Genomic DNA, 25453 nt, shown 5'->3' on the forward strand with positions numbered 1-25453 from the left:
TTGTAAAACATAAAATGTCTTTTTGTTACAGGACTTTTCATTAGTTCAGCTCAAGATGAGGTCCTTATCACACAGCTACGAAAATTTAGGCTAGCGGATGATTTGAGGAGTGAAAAAAATGGAAAAGGGGGGAAACACAGACTCTCCACAAAGCCAGAGTCCCTGCTGATGCGCTTCCCGCCTCGCAGTTTGAATCCCAGGTTCCACACAGGAAGAGGAGGGGCTAAGCTCCTCCCTGCTGCAAAACCCACAGGAACTTCCTGAGTTTCCACCCCAGTGCCCAAGGCCAGCTGGAGTTTTTCTGGGGAGTCCTTCCCACTTGTCTGCCTCATTTTTGTATAGGATTTACATAATTTCATTGTTTATACATCTCTCCTTCACTCTATCTCTCACATCTCTCTCTCTCTTTTTTTTTTTTTTTTTTTTCTGTTGAGACAGACTCTCACTCTGTTGCCCAGGCTGGAGTGCAGTGGCGCGATCTCAGCTCACTGCAATCTCTGTCTCCTGGGTTCAAGCGATTCTTCTGTCTCACCCTCCCAAGGAACTGCAATTACAGGCGCATGCTACCACACCTGGCTAATTTTTGTTTGTTTGTTTGTTTGTTTTTGGGACAGAGTCTCAGTCTGTCGCCCAGGCTGGAGTGCAGTGGCCCGATCTCGGCTCACTGCAACCTCTGCCTCCCGGGTTCACGCCATTCTCCTGCCTCAGCCTCCCGAGTAGCTGGGACTATAGGCGCCTGCCACCATGCCCGGCTTATTTTTTGTATTTTTAGTAGAGACGGGGTTTCACCATGTTAGCCAGGATGGTCTCGATCTCCTGACCTCAAGTAATCTGCCCACTTCGGCCTCCCAAAGTGCTGGGATTATAGGCTTGAGCCACCGCTCCCAGCCTCTCTCATATATATCTATATATGAAACTCTATCCCCACTCATGATATAAAGCTTGAAGCTAAGTAAGCACTCAAAAATACTTTAAATTGAATAATTAAAGCAATTTTCACATTGTGTTAAAATTTTAATAATATGTCTCTTCATTCTTGTCTCTGAATAGCTTGAGTTCATTCATCTTGTGAAAAAGGCCCTAGCACCTTGTCTGGCAGCTGCTTACTGATTATTTAATGAACAAATGGATGAGTAATAATAATTTATAAAGCAAAATTATTTTTCCAGAAAAGTAGCAATTTTGTATCAAAACTTGGAATGTCATATTAAAGTCCTTAAAAATTAAATTTATTTAAGAATTAAAAGCCTCAGATTTTATGTTTAAAAGGTAACTATGTCTTTTTTCCTTCAACTATTAATTTTGTTTTTCACAAATGGCCAACTCTTTTTTTTAAATGACTCCTTTTCTCCTAGAATCGGAAATTGTACTTTGAAAATATACTCTAGATTTAACAATTCAAATAGCCCACTAACACTGACAATTTTGATGTAAAAGAATGATTTTCTTCTGGGAAATTTTATATTTATGCATTTAAATTTCTCTTGACTATTTTTCCATGTACTTCAGAAAGCTATGAATTTTTTTTCAGCCTTCCACTTTTGTGTGTAGTTATCAAGTTTTAGCTCATCAAACTGCTGAATTTAAGCTTTATCTGTCTAATTTCCTCTTCCAATATTCTTCAGCAGTTCACAGTCTTCATTTCTCATTTCAGGTAGAGTACAAAACATGTTCTCCCTGCAGTCTCACGAATTGTGAACAAAAACTGAAGTGAAAACTCCCGGGGCATAACTCGTCAATACTCCTGTGATCGTATAACCATCAGCAAGAAAACAAATTTGATTGAGCCCCCATCCAGTCCTCTTTGCGTGGAATCAGACCTCTTTCGCGGTGAAAAGGAGCAGGTAAAACAAATAAGCAGAGGCACAAAATCATCACCAAACCAGACTCACTGAAATGCCAACACTGGCATGTGCGCAGACATTTTCTACTCTGGACTTACTTCTAAACAGCAATGCTAACAAGCATGAGAGGTGAAAAAATGTGGATAAATACATGTTTGGTTTATTGAACTAGGTCTTATCATATCCAAATTAAAAACAAAAGGCACATCTCAATTTCAAAATAAGGTTCTGAATTTTAATTCTCAGATTCATTGAATTTCTTTTTGATTCAAAATTCAAACTCTTCTATCGAATATATCCTTTAGATAAATTGTCTCCCAAACTCAGCAGCAGATTCTCCCTTTTTCTTGTAGCCACATGAAACTATATATTTTCCCGACCAGAGTCTCCAAATATATTGTTGATAGAAACATAACTTTCTATTAACAAAAATTGTTTATGCATATCTACTAATTTCTTACATTGTATTTCCACCAACCAAACATAACCAAGATCACACATATATTCAATCTTACACTGAGAATACCTTAAAAGCTAATATTTTAAACTTTGTAATTAATTCTGATTGTCTCTATTTTCATTTTAAAAAAATCTCTCTCGTTAGTACCTACCATAATTTATACCCAGTCTCTCTCTGTCTGTCACACACACACACACAAGCACACATACACATGGTGAGAGGGAGAGTGGGAGAGACTGTTTTGAATGTTTTGGTTAATTAACTATAATGTATTTTTCTCATTTGTATTTTATTTAAATTTTCATATTTACTTTCATTGAAATGAAATATTTTTCCACATTTATTTTTATTGAAATGACAATACATGAGGCCAGGTGAGGTGGCTAACACCTGTAATACCAGCACTTTGGGAGGGCAAGGCAGGTAGATCACTTGAGGTCAGGATTTCGAGACCAGCCTGATTAACATGGTGAAAACCATCTCTACTAAAAATACAAAATTAGCTAGGTGTGGTGGCACATACCCGTAATCCCAGCTACTTGAGAGGCTGAGGCAGGAGAATCACTTGAACCTGGGAGGTGGAGGTTGCAGTGAGCCAAGATCATGCCATTGCACTCCAGCCTGGGTGACAAGAATGAAACTCTGTCTCAAAAAAGAGAGAGAAAAAAAAAGGAATGACAATATATGAAGTTTTCCTGAATGGGGAGAAAGTATAATCAGAGAGTAAAGATGTAACAATTCTTAGTTTATAACTTCAAATATTAGGATCTAGTGGTAAGCTACCTCAGTCTATTTGGGCTGCTATAACCAAGTCTGTATCCTCACATGGTAGCAAGGAAGGCCTCACAAGCTCCCTCAGGCCTCTTTTACAAAGACATTAATCCCATTCATAGGGCCACAGCCCATAGGACCCAATCACTCCCAAAGGCCACACCTCTTAATATTATCACATTGGGGTTCAAGTTTCAACATATGAATCTTGGGGGACACATACATTCAGACCATAGCATAAGCCAAGTAAAGATTTTGAGTGATCTTTTAGGAAGTGGGACTATTTTTTCCCATCCTTCTTTTCCCCTTTGTCCAAACTAAATGAAAATTTTGCAGTGAAAAAAGGGGAAAGTCTGAGGAGGAAACCAAAGGGCTAGACACTAATGAGATCTGGGAAAGCAGTTCTTTCGTCTCAAAATTAGCCACAGTATGGAACGATGAAAAGAAAGGATGTCAGGAATCAAAGAATAGATAAGACTTATTGTGTGTTCATACCTGATCATCTAGAAAACCTAAAAATCTCCCCAAATCTCCTAGGGCCAGGAACATGGATTTGGAACATCCTCACAGATAGGTCCCATGTGATTTGGTCAGATAAGAGGAGCAATCTCACATTTCCTTAACTGGCAGAGAGTGGAAGTTAAGGAACAGAAAGCAAATGGCTCTGAGGATGTTTTGTAATTGTGATTAGAAGAATCTAGAGAATAAATTGATTGGACCATAAAGTTAATGAGCAGAATGGGGTCTGAGATAACGAGAAGCTCTCTGCCTGAAAGTGTGGAGAATAGGATCCCAGCAGAGGACAGCACATCCACAGGGCAGGGGCTTTGCTCCTTCCTCACTATATATAGTGGTCATACAACCTCTTAGAAAAGAAAATTCTAGAGAGAAGTGAAAGAGAGACTTCTTGAGCTCCCTAAGTGTAAATTTGAAGTGACAAAGAATACTGAAATAATTGAGTTTAACTTGAATTGTTTATGACTATCTAACATGAGGTGGAAAAGGAGCTTTTGTGATATGTTAAATCATAGAAAAGTCAAGAAGTTACATGCCTACCAAGCTCTATTTAAAAAAAAAACTTTTAGGTTCAGGGGTACATGAGCATGTTTGCTATATAGGTAAACATATGTCACAGGAGTTTGTTGTACAGAATATTTCATCGCCCAGGTATTAAGCCTAGTACCCAATAGTTATTTCTCCTAATCCTCTCCCTCCTCCTTTCCTCCATCCTTAAGGAGACCCCAATGTCTATTGTTCCCTCTTTGTGTCCATATGTTCTCATCCTTAAGCTCCAACTTATAATTGAGAATATGCAGTATTTGGTTTTCTGTTTCTGTGTTAGTTTGCTAAGGATGATGGCCTCCAGCTCCATCCATGTTCCCGCAAAAGACATTATCTCTTTCTTTTTTATGCCTGCATAGTATTCCATGGTGCACATGTACCTCATTTTCTTTATCCAGTTTACCATTGATGGCATTTAGGTTAATTCTGTGTCTCTACTATTGTGAATAGCGCTGCAATGAACATAGGTGTGCTTGTGTCTTTATAGGAGAATGATTTATATTCTTCTGGGGTATACCCAGTAATGTGATTGCTAGGTTGAACGGTTCTTCTGTTTTTAGCTCTTTGAGGAGTTGCCACACTGCTTTCCACAATAGTTGAACTAATTTACATTCCCACCAACAATGTTCCCTTTTCTCTGCAACATCACCAGCATCTGTTATTTTTTGACTTTTTAATAATAGCCATTCTGACTGGTGTGAGATGGTATCTCATTGTGTTTTTGATTTGCATTTCTCTAATGATCAGTCATATTGAGCTTTTTTTCATATGCCAAGTCTATTTTTAAATATCATTAGTGAACTAATTATGAGGTTTATTACCTTATATTTCTCTTTGATATACCAGCATTATTATGATATAATGCATATATCATAAAGTTTGTAGTTTCTCATTTGCTGATAATTTCAGTATCAGAAATCTCAAAGAGTTTTAATTTTAATCTCTATTTCCTCCATATTTACCATTTTCTTTCTTTGTATTTTTATTTCTATTTTTTAATGTATAATCTTATTGTTCAAAACACTTGGGTTTTTCTAGTGTCGATTGCAATCATAATCTTAACTGATACAAATTTTAATGCTGATATTGCAGTTTAATTTTCTATAACCAAAACTCTTCTTTTTCAATTCATCTTATTATTTTTTCACTATGAGCCACATGTCTGTTGTGATATTTAAAAGTAACATATCAGAGCTTCATCCCCAGAGATTCTGACTCAGGTCTGGGGTTTCCCATCTTCCGCAGGAGATGCTGATGCACGGATGGAATTGAAAACCGCTGTTGTAGTTAACTTTTCAGGGTCTGTCAGTCTTTTGTCTAGTGAGTCTGTTCATCTGAAATGGGACCTTCAATTTGGCCCACAGCTAACTTTTCTGATATTATAATTAGATGCAAAAAGATAGGTTAAAAGAGATATAAACAATTCTCTAGTCCCTTAGAAAGCTGTGAACTAAAGCAAAATTAATAGTTTTAGTTCATATTATATTACCTGAATGGATAGAGAGAAAGAAAAATGGATACACAGATGATAGATAGATACATAATCAATAGAGATAAAGACATAGTACATATTGTTGTAACTGTGTTCATATATTATAGGCATCAAAGCTATGAGGAGCGTGAGCTGCCAGTGTTATAAATTTTTTACCGAAATACCCTAGTTTTACAATTGAGGAGCCCTTTTTTGGAAAACCAGTCAAGCTCCTTAGATAAGAGCTCTCTGTTGTCAGTTCTCAAATAAAATAAAGTTATATAACAATAGAAGGGTCTACATATAATACAGGATATGTCATTAGAAATGCATTGAATTCTTATCAAATTTCAAGGTAACTTCCCATGTGGAATTCAGAATTTATTGTTAGATTAAAATATGTAAATAAGAAAAACAACATAAACTCAATAAGCCCATGTATACACAGGACACTTTTGGGACACTATGAGGTTTGGGACCACAGGGAATCATTCTTGGAGATCTTCATCAAGTTAAAATGTTCTATTTTAAAGTAAACCTACTACCCCATTCGTAGTGAACGTCTAGTAAGATTTTTTTGTTTGTTTATTTTGTTTTTTGTTTTGCCTTTTGCTGCTTTCTGATACAGTTGAGGCTTAGGTATTTAGGAAGCAATATAAAAATTATCCATATTTACGAAATAGGCAAGTTAATCTGGTTGACTTAATCTATTTAGAAGTTTTGATTCAATAGATTCCCAGTGCTGCAGTCCTACCATTTACTCTTTCCTTCAAATACTTAACACAGTATTTCGCTTCATTATTCATTCAGTAATTATTGAAAAGGCTGTGTGTCTCTGTAAATAGAAAGATGTAGACTTCCGAGTCAGCAATTTGGGGTTTGCTCCTGGATTACATGAATTACTTATTTATGTGAAGGCTTAGTTTCTTCATTTGAAAAATGGGCACTTCTCCGACAAGTTTGCTTATGAGAATTATGTTTGCACTGGTAGAAACATAAAAAGTATGCCTCAGATATTAACTAAATAGAGTGACCATATAATTTACTGTCCAATCTGGATACTTTTGAGAACAAAAGGAGGTCAATATTAATAAGTACACTGGGACAACAGTTACAAATCACAAGAGCCCAGGGCAAAATTGGGATTCAGGTCAATCTAATAAATAATGGCATTGTAGACCCTCAATAACAGCAATTCAGTCTCTTTCATTGTATTCCTCTGAGAGTAGATAGTTTAAATCCAGCAATCAACTTGCATTGCGGAAATTCTGTCTCTATAATATCAATGTAATTTCGACTTGAATTCCCAAATATAAGCAAAAAGTGAAAGAAGTTTTTGAGCAGTTTTCTTTACCATGTAGAACAAAGAAACGTGCCTAATTAAGATTTTGAAAGGTCAAAAGTTATTATTTTTAATTTATCTTAATTTTTACTGAACGAAAATAAATTTGTTACTTATTTGACATTTTTTTGGAACAACATTTTACGAAGTTTACTACTTTAGCAGAATATACCATTTCCTAAATTTACTTCCTTTATGTTCTATTACCACTGTAAACTTTCCCCCTCACTCCTCCCCTGCCCTGGCAACTCATTATAACTTTAAAAAGTTATTTTATTTTATTGATAAAACATTGCAGTTAAAAACTACCTATGTATTTGTTCTAAGTTGCTCCCACTTGTATTTGAATGGCAAGGATAAAATAAAGCCTCCTAAATGGTACTATTTTTTTCATTGTTATTCCACATTACAACTAAAATTTACCTTCTATTGAAGCATAAAGTTCATGTCATGTCACCAAAAAGACATGGGCATGATATCCTTATATATTTTTTTCAATTAAGCTCATATCACTAAGTGCTATCCTAGGAGGAAAAAATGATTTGGAGAGTGATCTCATTCAGTTTAAAAGAGCATTTTTATGCCAATATAGAACAATGAGAATTTATCATCTGTGATAATATTTTAAATATAATGAGTTCCTCTTATTCCAGAGAATGTGACTTTCCTGAACAACAGGAGCAAGAATCAATGCCAGATTCTCTTCTCTAAAAATAATCAATTTGTTACTACAGGTAAATTAATTTCACTTTTTTCACTTCTTAGTACAAGGGGGTTTTAATTTCTATTACAATAAAACACACATTTTAAATAGATGTCATGCCATACACATTGATACTTACTTGTTGCATTATGTAGAGAACCAGTAAAATCTTTACTCACAATTTGCTAGTAATTTCCATAGAGCTTTCTTTCTCAATGAAAGAGTTCACTAATTCCTTCACTTCACATCCTAAAGCTAGAATGAATTGTGTCAAGCTGTTAGCCGTCCAGGCCACCAAAAAGAGTTACGCAAATGATGATGTATTCATTTATAAACACTCCTAGCTATTTTCTCAGCTATCATCAATTTTCCATTCTATTTTTAAAAATCATATTACTTTGATATATTTCTAAAGATTCTTACTGTTGAATCCTAAGTTATTTTACTCTTTTTCAGTTGTCAAAGTTCAAAAACATCTGACTTTTATATTGTGAAAAATAACCTTTTATAAACCTAAACATCTGTAGTCAGACCAGGCCATCTCTCCCATTTCATCAGGTGATTTCTCAACCAGAATTTCTATACCAAAAACTACAGTATTCTTTAAGGTTCTCAAACAGATCATATTTCCTTTCCTCTGAATGTCTTCATACATGCTGCTACCTCATTTCTTTACGTACCCTATTCACCTGGCTAGTTCCTAAGCATTTCAAATTTCAGAGTTTTTTTTTTTTTTTTTCTCAGAAAGCATTTTCTGAGCCTTGGATTGAAGCAGTTCCTATTCCTTATCCAAATCACATTTTATACTTTTTCATATAAGAAGGATCTCAGAATAGCAATTAATTAGTGCCTGCCACACCACTTGAATAAGGTATTAAAACATTATGACAAATTGCAATGTTAAAAGCCAGGAGTGAAAGAAGCAAGTGATACAGGTTAGGGCAAGTTTTTCAGAAATTAATGATATTTCATTGTTCGTAGTCCAACAAAAGTGTGGTGGCAGCTGCATGGTCTCGTGACAATAATAGATATTAGAGATGATGAAAGATTTTCATGACTGCAGCTGAAGAATATGGGGAAATATTCTGACTAGCTATATCTGAAAAGACATTGGGGACAATAGATTATTTGAAGGGTCTCTAAATACAAATGAACATTTCAGCATGTGGATATGGCCACAAGGAAAATTCTAAGTGGAGATAACAAATAAGGAGGGAGATTTAAATATTAAAAAACCAAGAAATCTTGGGGCGGGGCAAGAAGTTTACTAGGTAGCATGAATTATGTGGAAGATATAAAACTACAGAATTTGGGGAAGTTAACTAAGGATGGAACAGAGAGAAATGGAATGGGAATGTGAAAATCCTGTTCCTAAGTCCAGTAATGCTACCCTAAACCAAAATATTAGAGAAGTAGATGAGCAATTGAGAAGACTTGAGAGTGAAGGGATGCATGGTGGATTTCTTAAGGTTTTATTTGTAATATCACTTTTATGAAGGAGGAGGAAAAACTTCTGTATATACAAAAGTGCTCTATGTTTCTCTCCTTTTTTAAATATTCAGACTTTGCTCAGGTTTCATAAAATAATGTTTTCATAAAATGTACAGCAAAACAAAGATAAACTTATACTACTCAGATGACCTTGTTTTAAGAGATACTTGTGCCAAATATGAATTACAAGATGATCATGAGATCATCTGAATATCTTGACTGGGGCTCAGGATAAGAAAACAGGGGATTGTTGGTATAATGTTTTATTAGGGCTGCCATTACAATCTCCACAAATTGGTGGCTTAAAACAACAGAATTTCATTCTCCCAAAGTGTTGGAGTTGAAGAGTCCAAAATCCAGGTGTCGGCAGGGAAAAGCTCCCTCTGAAGAGACTCTGGGGCAGAATTCTTCCTTGAATCTTTGAGTTTTTGGTGGCCCAAGGAATTCCTTGGCTTGTGGCAGCATTACTGCAGTCTTTGTCTCCATCATTACATGGGTCTCCACGTGACCTTCTCTATTATGTGACCATGTCTTCTCACCTTCTCCTTTCTGATAAAGGCACTTGTCACTAGATTTAGGGCACACCATAATCCAGGAAGATCTCATATCAAGGTCCTTAACTTACTTATCTGCAAAGAGTCTTTCTGCAAAGAGTCTTTCTTCCAAATAAGAGTACATTCACAGGTTCCTGGGGTTAGGACATGGGACATATCTTTTTGGGAGCCACCATCCAATCCACCACAGATAGTAGCACTTCTTTTTTGATCATAGTACTCATAAAGATATACTTTCTTTTCCATTTCCTTTTCTAAGAGCCCACATCAAAACACTGTCTAATTCATGAAGTACTGATGTCGGCTAAGAAGAGACTTTAATTACCTCCTCCAGAAATCATTTAGAATAAGGAATAGTCAAAGTTTTATTATTCTGGTTCGAATATTCTGAAAATAGGACAGAAAAATGAATCATCAAACAACTCGATATTTTCCCCTTTAATATTTCAAGTATAGATTTCACTCCAAGCCAGCATTTGCAAATAAATGCCATTTTTATTTTTAAACAATTTAGAAAATATTTTATCACATACCTTTGAGTGAAAATAATAAATGGGTTTTGGCAATTGTTCATTAGAATTGAGAGATGTAAAATAATATATAATATTTCATTTTGAGTTACATTCATCAATTGTTCCCATTTCCTAAAATCAGGAACTCATGGAAAAAATAAAGTTTACCTACAAAAGCTTAAAAGGCAGATCAGATTTCACAAGGATGGATTATCCAAATAAAAGACACAATACACATTTAGATGGAAAGAAACAAACAAGCCTGAGGCTACCAAGTTTATAGTTAACTGGTGGAAAAATAGCCATTTTCTCACATGATTATCAGAAACACAAGACTGATCACAAGTCAGTGTTGCAAATTTTATGAATACAATCTTTCCTTTTTCTCCCTCTCTTCCTTCTACCCTCCCTCCCTTCCTCTCTCCTTCCTTCCTTTCCTCCCTACCTCCCTACCTTTCTCCATCCTTTCTTTCTTCCTTCCCCCCTCCTTTCCCTTTTATTGAGGAGTCAGAAACATATATAAAGGGTAGATTTTATATAGTTAGGGGTATATTTCAAGGCACACTGTTTTTGCTATTGTTTTTAATATCTCAGGGTAAAGTGGTTAGTTTTCTTCCAGGGCTGTGGGAAGTGAAGTAAGTGCATGATCACACCTCATGGTGGCAAAACAAGATATTAGTTTTGCTTTCTCAGTACCTCCTCTGGTCAAGGATTTGTTCACATCAGCTTATTTAGCTACTTTTAGACTTGGTGTCATTAACATGAAGGTTTGCTTATTTAGAGTTATTTACGTAGATATAACATGAGATATTAATAGACAAAACCGCAATGTTAACATGATGACAGCCATATGATATTAAAACTTGAGGGTTGACATATGCCTATAGGGTCCATAAAGTCCCTAATGTTATAATTAAAACTACTTGTGTGAGTCAGAATTATTTTTACAGCCTTGATCTGCTTTTTTATACAGATCAGAAAAAAGAGCCATTCAAAGTATTTTTCTCAGATTTCTTTGAAGCCTCTCTGACTTTTTTTCATACTAGGATCTTCTATTTTGCCAACATTCCTTGCCTATTTAAAAATGATATTAATTATTTAGTGACATTAATTACATATTCTAGAAGCACTTAATAGACATCACTTCACATGTGAAGTGGGGTCTTCTTGCTTAAAACAGGGCTTATAAGACCTATTTAAGTAATATTTGACTTTAAATGTGACATTTTCAGCATGGTCATGATTATACATTCCATTTATCCAAGTAAAGCCAAATAAAAAAAGACAAATCTATTGACCTATGAAAATGATTATGCATTCATTACTAGTAAAGGGAATCAGTCAAGCCTTTTAGCATGGTGTATAACCATTGTTTTAAGTGGTGTCATACTCAAGAACAATAAATGTACGCCATTAGTTAGAAAATCGTCATTAAGTTTTTATGATTAAGTTTATATGTTTTAATCTGTAGAACAAACTTTTATATGGTTATTATTTATAAATTCAGGGGGTCAATGGAGATAAGATTCTATTTAGCATGAATTTAATTTCCATTTGTACAAATACAGCCTGTTAAATTAAGGATTATAGATGGTATAAGAAAGAAGAAATTTCAAATTATTTAATTTCATTCTGGTCTACCTAATAATTCTTGTTATCTTGGTCTTGTGGTAAAGGTAGCAAAAACTGACCTGCTTCTAGATTAAATGAATCATGGAAATCCTGATGCAATCACCTGATGTGTCTGATAAATGTCAGATTATTGTGGTGATGTTGTCTAATACAGTGAAGCCTGTCTCCATGGGTTGGTTCCCTATATCAAATTTTAAAATGCTGTATTAATCTGTTTTTACACTGCTCTAAAGAAGTATGCAAGACTGGCTAATTTATAAAGAAACAGGTTTAATTGACTCACAGCTTCACATAGCTGGGGAGGCCTCAGGAAACTTACAATGATGGTGGAAGGGGAAGCAAGGCAAGTCTCACATGGCAGCAGGGAGCAGGGAGAGTGCCACACTTTTAACCATCAGATCTCCTGAGAACTCACTCACTGTCATGGGAACAGCATGGGAGAAGTTCACCCTCATGATCAAATCACCACCAGGTCCCTCTCCTGACAAATGAGGATTGCAATTTGAGATGAGATTGGGGGGACACAGAGCCAAACCATATCACTCTACCCCTGGCCCCTCACAAATCTCATGTCCTTCTTACATTTCAAAACCAATTATACCTTCCCAATAGTCCCTCAAAGTCTTAACTCATTCCAGTGTAACTCAAAAGTCCAAGTTCAAATACTCACCTGTGACAAAAAAAAGTCCCTTTTGCATATGAGCCTGCAAAGTAAAAAAGTTAGTTACTTTCAAGAAACAAAGGGGGTAGAGGAATTGGGTATATTTTTCCATTCCGAAAGGGAGAAATTGGCCGAAACAAAGAGGCTACAGGCCCCATGCAATTCCAAAACCCATAAGGGCAGTCATTAAATCTTAAACCTTTGAAATGATCTCCTTTGACTTCATGTCTCACATCAAGGGCATGCTGATGCAAGGGGTGGGATCCCATGGCCTTGGGAAGCTCCACCCTTGTGGCTCTGTACGGTACAGTCCCCATGACTGCTTTCATGAGCTGGCATTGAGTGCCTGCAGCTTTTCCAAGCGCATGGTGAAAGCTTTTGGGGGAATCTACCATTCTGGGGTCTGGAGGATGATGGCCCTCTTCTTACTGCTTCACTAGGCATTGCTCCAGTGGGAACTCTTTGTGGGGGCTCCAACCCCACATTTCCCCTCTGCATTGCCTTAATAGAGGTTCTCCATGCAGGCTTCACTCCTGCAGCAGACTTCTGCCTGGATGTCGGGACATTTCCATACATCATTTGAAATCTACGTAGAGGCTCCCAAAGTTCAACTCTTGTCTTCTGCACACCCACAGGCCCAATACCACGTGGTATCTGCCAAGGCTTAGGGCTTGTCCCCTCTGAAGCAATGGTCAGAGCTGTATCTTGACCCCTGTTAGCCACAGCTGGAGCTGGAGTGGCTGGGATGCAGAGCACCATCTCCTGAGGCTTCACAGAGCAGTTGGGCCCTGAGTGTGGCCCACAAAACCATTTTTCCCTCCTAGGCTTCCAGGACTGTGATGGGAGGGGCTGCTGTGAGGCTCTCTGAAATGCCCTGGAGACATTTTCCCCATTGCCTTGGCTATTAACATTCAGCTTCTCTTTGCTTATGCAAATTTCTGCAGTGAGTGGCTTGAATTTCTCCCCAGAAAATGGGTTTTTCTTTTCTACCAAATGGTCAGGCTGCAAATTTTCCAAACTTTTACACTCTGCTTCCCTTTTAAAAATAAGTTCCAATTTCAGACCATCTCTTTGTGAGTGCATGACTTTACACTTTCAGAAAAAGCCAGGTCACATCTTGAGTACTTTGCTGCTTAGAAATTTCTTCTGTCAGATACTTTAAATCATCTCTCTCAAGTTCAAAGTTCCACAGATCTCTAGGCCAGGGGAAAAATGTTGCCAGTCGCTTTGCTAAAGTATAGCAAAAGTGACCTTTGCTCCAGTTCTCAATCAATTCCTCACCTCCACCTGAAACCACCTCAGCCGAGACTTCATTGTCCATACCACTATTAGCATGTTGATAAAACTCATTCAGCAAGTATTTTGGAAGTTCCAAAGTTTCCCACATCTTCCTGTCTTTTTCTAAGCCCTCCAAACTCTTCTAACCTCTCCCCATTAGCCAGTTCCAAAGTCACTTTCACATTTTCAAGTATCTTTATATCAGCACCTCACTTCCAGTACCAATTCTCTGTGTTGGTCCATTTTCACACTGCTATAAAGAACTACCTGAGACTGAGTAATTTATTTTTAAAAAGAGGCTTAATTGATTTATAGTTCCACATAGCTTTGGAGGCTTCAGGAAAATGACAACTATGGTGGAAGGCAAAGGGGAAGCAAGTAACATCTTACATAGCAGCAGGAAAGAGAGAGAGCAAGGGAGGATCATCGCTCTCCATCAACCATGTGGTCTCGTGAGAACCCACTATCATGAGAACAGTATGGGGGAAATCCACCCCCATGATCCAACCACCCCCCACCAGGTCCCTCCCCTGACACATGGGGATTACAATTCAAGATGAGGTTTGGGTGGGGACACAAGAGTCAAACCATATTAAGGACCTTCTTTGGTCCTGAATTGGTATGTTATTCTTTTGATATTTCTTCCAGAAGAGTCAACTTCTGATCTTTGACTTGTAGCATGAGCCTTACCACAAATGTACAGGAAAAAAAAATAGAAGTCGTTCAGTGATTATAAAACCGAATAGTTTTATTATAATAATACACATTTTATGAGAAACTATTCAATGGTTACATTAAAAGTAAGCATGTCAATTTATTGTCCATAATTGCCCCCATCTTTGTACAAGAACACGAAGGTGCTTTTACTTATACTGAAAGGTATACCACTGAAACACAGTTATATAGTAATGTTTTATTGTCTATAAATAATTATAAATACAATTATAAATTATAAGTTGTTAAACATAAAATTATAATTAACAGTTATAAATAATGTGGAATCAAAAAGTAATAGCAAAACTTTGAAAGATTTTGAAATATAAAATACCACATAGAAATCATGAGATACAGCTAAAGTTGAACTTAGAATGAAATGTGTATAATGGCATACATTAGAAAAAAATGAAATCACCCATCTCAAGAAGTAAACACATTCATTTCAAGAAATAAAAACTAAGAACAAAAATCTGAATAGGAAGAAAGGAAAGATAGTTTAAAAAAATTAAATTGTTTTTGTAAACTAATAAAGTCAGCACTCTGCCATCTCACTCCCCAAGCTGTTGATATCCTTTCATTTCTTTCCATGCATGGGTGGAATATTATTTTTTTCTCTTGGTTTTATTTTCATTTCATATTCAAAACATGGTTAGGAAATGTCAGCATTCTAGTCTCCTTATTTCTATTTTTTTTGATTAAACTTTTCTTTAGCTTCAGGGATCCACATGTAAGTTTGTTGCATAGGCAAACTGTGTGTTATGGGGGTTTGATGTACCGATTATTTCATCACCCAGGTAGTACGCATAGTACCTTATAGGTAGTTTTTCAATCCTTATCCTTCTCCCACCTTCCACCCTCAAGTAAGCCCTCATGTCTGTTGTTCTATCCTTTGTGTCCATGTGTACTCAATGTTTAGCTCCCACTTATAAGTGAGAACATGCAGTATTTGGTTTTTTGTTTCTGTGTTAGTTTGCTAAGGATAATAGCCTCCAGCTCTGCCTATGTGTTCTCAAATGTCATAATCTCATTCTTTTTAATGGCTGCATAGTATTCCATGGTGTATATGTACCACATTTTCTTTATCCAGTCTGTCATTGATGGGTACTTGAGTTGATTCTTTGCTATTGTGAACAGTGCTGTGATGAACATACATGTACATGTGTTTTTATGGTGGAACAATTTATATTCCTATGAGTATATACCCAATAGGATTGCTGGATTAAGTGGTAGTTTTGCAAAACTGCTTTCCACAATGCCAGAATTAATTTACAATCCCATGAGACCTGTATAAGCCTTCCCTTTTCTTCACAACCTTGCCAGCATCTGTTATTATTATTATCTTACTTTTTAATAATACCCATTCTGAACATAGTATCTCATTGTGGTTATGATTTGCATTTTTCTAATGAGTATTGTTGAACTGTGTTTCATATGCTTGTTTATCCACATGTATGTTTTCTTTTGAAAAGTGTCTGCTCATGTCATTTGAACACTTTTAAATGGGTTGTTTGTTTTTACTTGCTAATCTGCTTAATTTCCATATAGATTCTGGATATTAGACCTTTGTCAGATGCATAGTTTGCAAATATTTTCTCCCCTTCTGTAGGTTGTCTTAAAAATTTACTTTGTTGATAGTTTCTTGTGCTGTGCAGAAGTCTTTTGTTTACATAGGTCCCAATTGTCAATTTTTGTTGCAATTGCTTTTGGCATCTTCATCATGAAATCTTTGTCCATTCTTATGTCTAGAATTGTGTTTTCTAGGTTATCTTCCAGGGTTTTTACAGTTTTAGGTTTTACATTTAAGTAATTAGTTTATCTTGAGTTGATTTTTGTATATGGTGTAAGGAAGGGGACCAGTTTCAATATTATGCATATGACTAGCCAGAATTCCAGCACCATTTATTGAATAGGGAGTCATTTACCTATTGCTTGTTTTTGCCAGCTTTGTTGAAGATCAGATGGTTCTACATGTGTGGCTTTATTTCTGAGTGCTCTGTTCCATTTCTTTAATCTATGTGTCTGTTTTTGCACCAGTACCATGCCATTTTGGTTACTGTAGTCTTGTAGTATATTTGGAAGTCAGGTAATATGATGCCTCAGCTTTGTTCTTTTTGCTTAGAATTGCCTTGACTATTTGAGCCTTTTTTGATTCCATATGAATTTTTCAAAACTTTTTTTCTAATTATATAAAGAATGTCATTGGTAGTTTGATTGGAATAACACTGAATCTGAACATTGCTTTGGGTAGTATGACCATTTTAAGAATATTGATTCTTTCTCTCCATGAGCACAGAAAGTTTTTCCATCTGTTTGTTTCATTTTTGACTTCTTTCAGCAGTGTTATGTAATTCTCATGGATGAAATCTTTTACCTCCCTCATTAGCTGTATTACTAGGTATTTTATACTTTATACTTTTTTGGCTATTATGAATGGGATTATGTTCTTGATTTGGCTCTCAGCTAGGACATTGTTGTTGTATAGAAATGCTATAGATTTTTGTGCTCTGTTTTGTATCCTGGAACTTTGCTTAAGCAAAGTTAGATCTAGGAGCTTTGGGGCAGAGACTATGAGGCTTTGTAGTTATAGAATTATATTGTCTGTAAAGTGAGATAATTTCACTTCCTTTTTCCTATTTAGATGCCCTTTATTTCTTTCACTTGCCTGATTGCTCTAGCTAGGACTTCCAGTACCTTGTTGAATGAAATTGGTGAGAGAGGTATCCTTGTCTTTTTCTCATTTTCAAGGGGAATGCTTCCAGGTTTTTCCCATTCACTGTGATATTGGCTATGGGATTTTAAAGATGGCTTTTAGTATTTTGTTGAGGATTTTTGCATCTATGGTCATCAAGGATATTGGCCTGAAGTTTTCTTTTTTTGTGGTATATCTTCCAGGTTTTGGTATCAGGAAGATGCTGGCCTCATAGAATGAGTTAGGGTGGAGTCTCTCCTCAAGTTTTTGGAATAGTTTCGTTAGAAATGGTACCAGCTCTTCGTTACACATCTGGTAGAATTTGTCTGTAATTCTTTCTGGTCCTGAGCTTTTTCTGGTTGGTAGGCTTTTTATTACTGATTCAATTTTGGAATTCATTATTGGTCTGTTCAGGGATTCCATTTCTTCCTGGTTCAGTCTTGTGACATTGAATGTTTTCAGCAGTTTATCCATTTCTTCTAGGTTTTCTAGCTTGTGTTCATAGAGATGTTTTTAATAGTCTCTGAGGATTTTTTGTATTTCTATGGGGCCAATGGTAATTTCCTTTTCGTCATTTCTCATTGGGCTTATTTGGATCTCTCTCTCTCTCTCTTTTATTAGTCTATCTAGCAGTCTATTAATCATATTTATTTTTTCAAAAAGCCAACTCCTGCTGGATTTGTTGATCTTTTTATGGTTTCATGAATGTGTCAGTTTCACTCAGTTCAGCTCTGATTTTTATTATTTCTTGTCTTCTGCTAGCTTTGGGGTTGGTTTGCTATTATTTTCCTAGTTCCTCTAGATAACATGTTGGTTGTCAATTTGAGATCTAACTTTTAGGTGTGGGCATCTAGCACTAAAAACTTTTCCCTTAACACTGCTTTAGCTGTGTCCAGAGATTCTGGTATGTTGCATCATAGTTTTCATTAGTTTCAAGTAATTTCTTAAGTCCTGCCTTAATTTCATTGTTTACCCAAAAGCCATTCAGAAACAGGTTGTTTAAATCCCTCGTAATTGTATGGTTTTGAGCAATCTTTTTACTATTGATTTCTATTTTTATTGTGTTGTGATACGAGAGTAAGTTGGTATGATTTAGTTGTTTAATTTTCTGAGAATTATTTTATGGCTGATTGTATGGTCGATATTAGAGTGTGTGCCATGTGCAGATAAGAATAATGTACACTGTGTTGTACTTGGGTAGAGAGTTCTCTAGATGTCTGTTAGGTCCATTTGGTCATGTGCCAAGATCATGTCCTGAATAACTTTGTTAGTTTTCTGCCTCTGTGGTCTGTCTAATACTGTCAATTGGAGGTGAAGTTTCCCACTGTTATTGTGTAGTTGTCTAAGTCTCTTCATCTGACAGAGCTAATTTGGAGAACTAGTCTTTGAACTCTGGGATTCTTTCCCCAGTTTATCTATCGTGCTATTAATACATATGACCATATTATGACATTCTTGAAGTGAGTGTTCCAGGTGTATCAGATCAGTTTAGTTATATCTTAAGATGGACATTTCATCTTTTACCTCCTGTATAGTTTGTTTGTATTCCTTAGATTCCTTGTCTTGGGCTTGCACTTTCTCCTAAATCTTGATGATCCATCTACCTTCTGAATTCTGTATCTGTCATTTCAGCCATTTCAGCTTGGTTAAGAACCATTGCTGGGAAACTACTGCAATCATCTGAAGGTAAGAAGACAATCTGGCTTTTTGAGTTGACAGAGTTCTCATGCTGGTTCTTTCTTATCTGTCTGGGCTGATGATCCTCCCATCTTTGAAGTTGCTGGCCTTTGGATGGGGTATTTTGCTTTTATCTTCTTTGTTGCTCTTGGGAGTCTGATTGTGGCAGAAGGTGGGTTCAGTCCACTGACTTCACTTCCGGAGGATTTTAGGAGTCCAAAGCTCAGCTCGGCACTCCTGGGATGAGTGCTCTAACTCTGATCAGCTGGTACTGAGCCCCCCAGCTTGTTTTTTGGCCCCTTGAGGTTATGAACTGGAAGGGCTGAGGTTTTCCTGGTACACTAGCCACAACACTCCAATTTCCAGGGGCTGCCAACCAAAGTGCTTTGTTGGGACAGAGGCAGTGGGATCTGTGCTTGCTCACATGTGCCAGCAGCTGCAGCAGCATGGTGGGGTGCATGCACGTTGGCTGGGCAAGGGCATCTAGAGGGGGTAGGGTTGTCAGCCTCTCTGCTAGCACTTGTGCTGATAGTGGCAGTGGTGATGGGGGCACTGGCAGAGCTGAGGTTGTTGGCACCTGTGCACAAGTTTGTACCAGCAGTGGTGATGGCACTGTGGGGGTGAGTTTCCTGGCATCTGTGTATGAGTTCACATCGGCGGTGGCAAAGCAGCATCACAAGGAGGGGGTGGCTGGGTGAGCTTGTGCTGGCAAAGTGGTAAGGGGGCCGTGAGTGAGTGCATGCTGGAAAAGCTGCACGGGGAGTCTTCAGCGAGGGGAAACTGGGTGGCCTGGTGTGCATTGGTAAGGATTAGTCTGCTGGAGCTTTCCAACAGTCAGGCATGGTCTTCTGGCAAAGGAGCTATAACGTGAGCCCCCAGGAACTGCCCTGATTGGGCAACCGAGGCTGCACTGCAAGTGGATGTGGTCAGGCTGGGGCCCCAGGAGATGCCAGTAGATGGAGGGGCACTCAGTCATGCCCTCATCCCATGGGCATGACTGCTCTGCTCTGTCCAGGTCCTACAGTCACCCTGAGGCTAAAGTCTCCTAGAGTTCCTAGGGGAGCATGGCAAGCTTTGGGGGATGAGCATCACTGGCCATGCTCCGCTGAAGCCACTCCCATGCCAAATCTTCTGAACTACACAGGCTAGAGCCCTGCCGTGTCATTTCTCTAAGCAGATCTTTCTGCCAGCTCAAGTGTCTGTGGGGGTCAGGAGTTCTTCTTCTGCTAGGATTCCAGAGGTCCATGATAAGTGTAGGTCTCTCCTCACCTGTGTGAATTACCCCTTCGCCAGGAGTCACTGGGGGCCAGGAGTGAGTCCTGGTGCTTATCTACCCTGTGCCGGGTTCTCAGCTTTCTCCCCATTCAGCCCAGCATTTGTGTCCTCCCCGTGTCCACTCTCAATTCCTTCCCTCTGAAGATCTACTTGTAGGATGCCAGTCTGCCCCATATCACAGTCCCTTGGTGGGAGATGTTCCTCCTGGCTGCAGCTAGTCAGCCATCCTGAATCCCTTCCTATTTCTGTTTCTGAACCACCATTATCCTTGCGCCTCATGTAAAAATGCATCCATCCGCATTTAAAATAATTGAATTAAAGCTATTAATCCTTTCCCCCTCACTTTGCTGTCCTTTTCCCTCAATTTCTCATCTTTATAATAGTCCTTTATATCACTCCCCATATTTGTTAAAATCCTTGTCTATGGATTATTAACATTTCCTATATATAAACCCCAAATTTTTCTTGAGAGTTTAAAAAAACACAGAATAACTGTGGATGACTTAACCAATAACCTATCTTGGATCTATTCAACTTCAAAACTTAAAAACTTCAGTATCTCATTCTGTGACCATGGCCTTTAATAAGTAACAAATAAGCAAACAAATAAAATAAGTAAAAGTATTGATTTTACCAGGATTCTCTTTTCAAACCTCTTCTTTTCTTTACATATCCCTCCATTGATTTCCCCACTCCATGCCCATGATTTAAATATCATTTATATGTTCATGTCTCTCAATCCCATTCTTTATAGGTAAGCACCAGAATAGAATGTTTCACAACTTAGTGGAAGTCTCCAGTATGATAAACCCATAGGACTTCCAACTAAAGCATTCAACACTAATCTTTTCATCTCCCTGGCAAGGTTCCCTTCAGACCTGGAATCCTATATATTGTTAGTGGCATAACTAACAACCTGGTCTCCCAGTATAAGCCTAGGAACTTTTGAATTCTCTGACTTCTCTACTGGACATAAGTAAATTCATTTTTACCCTATATTGACTATCCTTTCTCTTTTCCATTCTCCTAACTATTGCTATATGTAACTTCTAATGTGAATTTCTGAAAAAACTTCCATACACATTGCTTACAAGTAATGATTTAAAGTGTATAACTTAAAAGACTATAAACATAGATTTCATAAGCTATAAAAAGTCCTTCTAGATTTATAAATCATACACACATGCATGTGTATATATACACACTTGATGTGGTTTATCTCTGTTCCCACCCAAATCTGATGCTGAATTGCAATCTTCAGTGTTGAAGGAAGGGCCTGGTGGGAAGTGAGTAATTACATCATGGGGGCAGACATCCCCCTTCTGTTCATGTGATAGAGTTCTCACGAGATCTGATTGTTGGAAAGTGTGTGGCACTTTCCCCTTCTCTCTTTCTCTCTTTGTCTCTCTCTCCTGCTCCCCCATGGTAAGACATGCTTGCTTCCCCTTTGCCTTCCACCATGATTGTAAGTAAGTTTCCTGAGGCCTCCCAGCCGTGCTTCCTCTATAGCCTGAAGAACTGCAAGTTGATTAAACTTCTTTTCTTCATAATTTACCCAGTCTCAGGTAGTTCTTTATAGTAGTGTGAAAATGGAGTAATACAATACTCCACACACAAACATATGTACCTGTGGTGGTAAATGTATAAAAGTATAAAGCATTTACTTTATAGATTTCTTTAGAGTTTTGAAAAATACCTGATACCCAAAATGTTTCTATCCACTGGCCAATGTCTCCACTCAAGTCATTTTGTATGAACACGTGGGCTGTCCTGACTCCCATCTATTTCATAGACAGTATCTCCTACCATTCCTTGCTTCAAAACATATGCCAGTTCTAAATAGTGTTGATTATTATTCTTTAAAGATACTTATTATTACTTCACACTTCTTTCCATTTGAGCGTTTTGTTATCTCTCCCTTAGAAATAAACTTCTCTGATTATTTAACTAGGAAATTCCTATGTATCTTTCAAAACAAAGAATAAATATGTTCTTTCTTAGGAAGCCTTTTGTATAATGGTTTATTTGTTTGAAATGATGTTTCACAACTTGAGGTGAGTTGTACATTATTCCTATTTAGGTATGAAATTGTATTTGCAGTTATGTTTCAAATCTATCTTCAATAGTATGTGTTAATGTCATTTACTTTATGTATCAAGAATGCAGGATAATGCCTGGCACACAGTAAGCTTTGAATGAGCAGAGAAAATGGATGATTAGCTGAGGGGTTCTGAAACAGGCAGTATCATATTGCCGAGTGGCCCTGCACTCTCAACCATCAGCAGTGGTTTCAGTGCTGTTCATGCCTTTTGAGTAGCCTTTTCCCTGCTTATGGAATCCCAGAAGTCTGACAGTCTTTCTTCATTTCATCCCACATTTGCCCCCTTTATTTCAAGGGGATTGGGGAGATGTTGATTAAAGGATGCAAAATTTCAGATAGATAAGAGCAATTAGTTCAAGAAATCTATTGTGCATCATGGTGACTATAATTAATAACAATATATTGTATACTTGAAAATTTCCAAGAGAGTAGATTTTAAGTGTTTTTACCACACAAATGTGATAAGTATGTGAGGTAATGCATATGCTAATTAGCTTGATTTAGCCATTCCACGATATATACATGTATGAAAACATCATATTGTATAACAAAAATATATGCATTTTAATTTATTAATTAAAAAGAAAACAACCTTATTGACTTTTTTTTTGGAATGTCAAGGGAATCAACATTTGACATGAGGGCTCTCCGCAGATTCTTCCTGGTTAACTTTATCTCTATTCCTAGCTGCTCTGATGATGGCTGTTATGATCCACAAGTCACACATGTCTCTCCCCTCATGAAGGTCAAAATTTAGTATTACAGTGCAACAACCACACACACACACACACACACACCTTAATTACAGCAGTTTAAAATGGGTGACTTAGATCTTCCCAAAAGTAAAGGGAATATCAGTACATACTAACACATGAGAATATGTTTGAAACAGCACTATTAGTCAGGACCAGAAGATTTCAGATATCCAGTTAATATATTTTTAAAGAACACTTTTAGAATTATATTACAACCAGATCTTCCACAGGAATAGTCTAAATGGGCAATGGAAACTATACTTCACTCAGAGATTCAGAAAATCTTAGAGAGAAAAAAAGTGGGAGATGAGATGAAAATGATGAGAATATGTAAACTGAGTATCTGTACATGTGTTTCTGGTATTCTGTCGTTCACCTCTAGTGTGAATGGGAAATAAAAGCTTCAGATTAGAACTAAGGAGCAGTGTGCAAAGACTGTCTGCAGATGGAGTCAGGACAACTACCCTGGGCATAGTACCCGGGGGCAAAATATTAATATAATCTTAATATAATCTGAGTGACAAGCCGAACATTTTCTGGTTCTGTTAAACATATGATTCAAAAACTTCACTTGAATGCTATTTTAGAGAGGGAAAACTAGTTTCAGTGCTAAATTTGTAACAGTAATTGAAAATAACTGAACAATTTTATCGTTAAGAATGCTAGGCTGGGCGCGATGGCTCACTCCTGTAATCCTAGCACTTTGGGAGGCCAAGGCAGGTGGATCACAAGGTCAGGAGATCGAGACCATCCTGGCTAACATGGTGAAACCCCATCTCTATCAAAAATACAAAAAATTAGCCGGGCGTGGTGGCCGGTGCCTGTAGTCCCAGCTACTTGGGAGGCTGAGGCAGGAGAATGGCATGAACCCAGGCGGCGGAGCTTGCAGTGAGCTGAGACTGAGCCACTGCACTCCAGCCTGGGCAACAGAGCAAGACTCCGTCTAAAAAAAAAAAAAAGAATGCTAATTATATTAATTGATATCTTAGTGAATAGATGTTTACTCTTACTTATTTTTCAATAAATTATTCTTTACTAAAGTATACTATTTTCTTTAATACTCACTGGGTTCATTGAACAAAAGGGCCTGGAATAAAATAAGCAAAAATAGCAGATATTTGTTCAATTTTCACATCCTACAGATTTCAAAAGATTTTCTAACAACACACAGCATGAAACTCACATAATATGAAGACACAAAACTGGCCCCGATATACAGCATTCAAAGGAGAAAACTTTAGACCTGTCCCCTACTACATTATTGTTTTGGAAGATTACTTAGAATATATTTTAAAACCCACAATACAAACATTTATTTTGATAAAGTTTATCTGCAGAAAAAATTGGTACATTATGACCCATGCTTTTTTATTATTATTATTTTTTTCTGAGATGGGGTCTTGCTCTGTTGCCCAGGCTGGAGTGCCATGATGTGGTCTCGGCTGACTGCAACCTCCACTCCCAAGTTCAAGCTATTCTCCTCCCTCAGCCACCTGAGTAGCTGGGACTATAGGCATGCACCACCATGCCCAGCTAATTTTATTGTATTTTTAGTATACATAGTAGAAACCGGGGTTTCACCATGGTTTTCAGGCCAGACTTGAACTTCTGACCTCCAATGATCCTCCTGCCTCGGCCTCCCAAAGTGTTGGGATTACAGGCGTGAGCCACCATGCCTGGCCCCCATCTTTATTATATCATGTCATTTCAGCTGTCATTTCCATTCTGCCATTATATAACTTTCCCTCATTTTCAAAATCCACCTTAAAATATAAAATCCTCACCATGGATTTCAAAATATGCCCCCAATTTACCCTTAAATGCATTATTTGAAATACCTCTGTATTGATCTTAAGATGATCATTGCTTCTTCATTTCGTATTAGATCTTGCCATTCCCTAAATTCTTATCATCAGTCCCTTTCCCTCTCATTTCCTGTATTGTCTCAAATCCCATATCTTTGTCATTTATATTTTGAAGATGCCAAGTGATTTTTATCTTCAAACCAGACACATGTTTGAATCCAATAATTTTATGTTTAACACTGTGGTCTCTCTCCACTGAAGTTTTCCAGGTATACTTTATTCTCGTTAAGGCTAAAATTAGTTCTTATTTTTTTCTCAATATTTCTCCAATCTTTCAATATTCTATTCCAGCAAATGACCACCGAATCAGTTTAGTTATCCATAAGCCAGAAACATGGGCTTATACGTATTTACAATTCCTTTTGCCTTCATATTGAAACAGTTATTGAAATTGTAAGGATTCATGTTCCCTTTATTTTATCAAGCTTGTTCTGCCTTTCATTTAACACCTGAGTCACTGCATTAGCCTTTTACACACATCTCTGTTCCAGGCTTAGTATCCCCAGTCTCAGGCAGTCAGAAGGGTAAGTAATTAAGATTGGATCTGTAGTGGCTGTAAAAACTGAGATGGTCATCCATCTCAGGTAGGTTAC

The 25453-nt window shown here is 37.3% G+C and overlaps 1 protein-coding gene across 4 annotated transcripts in view; it reads left to right on the forward strand.

Moving 5' to 3' along the window:
- The window catches only part of ADAM29 (ADAM metallopeptidase domain 29), a 61027-nt gene that overhangs the window by 11622 nt on the left and 23952 nt on the right, over positions 1-25453 (forward strand). For 2 of the 4 annotated variants that reach the window (XM_034959438.3, XM_055112017.2), the window contains 2 exons: positions 1655-1844; positions 7604-7684. The gene's annotated coding sequence lies outside the window, so the exon portion shown is untranslated. The remainder of the gene's footprint in view (positions 1-1654; positions 1845-7603; positions 7685-25453) is intronic. The other 2 variants (XM_008977077.5, XM_055112018.2) reach the window with 1 other exon arrangement.

Source organism: Pan paniscus, chromosome 3, assembly GCF_029289425.2.
Source record: "Pan paniscus chromosome 3, NHGRI_mPanPan1-v2.0_pri, whole genome shotgun sequence".
In the NCBI taxonomy this organism is placed as follows: domain Eukaryota; kingdom Metazoa; phylum Chordata; class Mammalia; order Primates; family Hominidae; genus Pan; species Pan paniscus.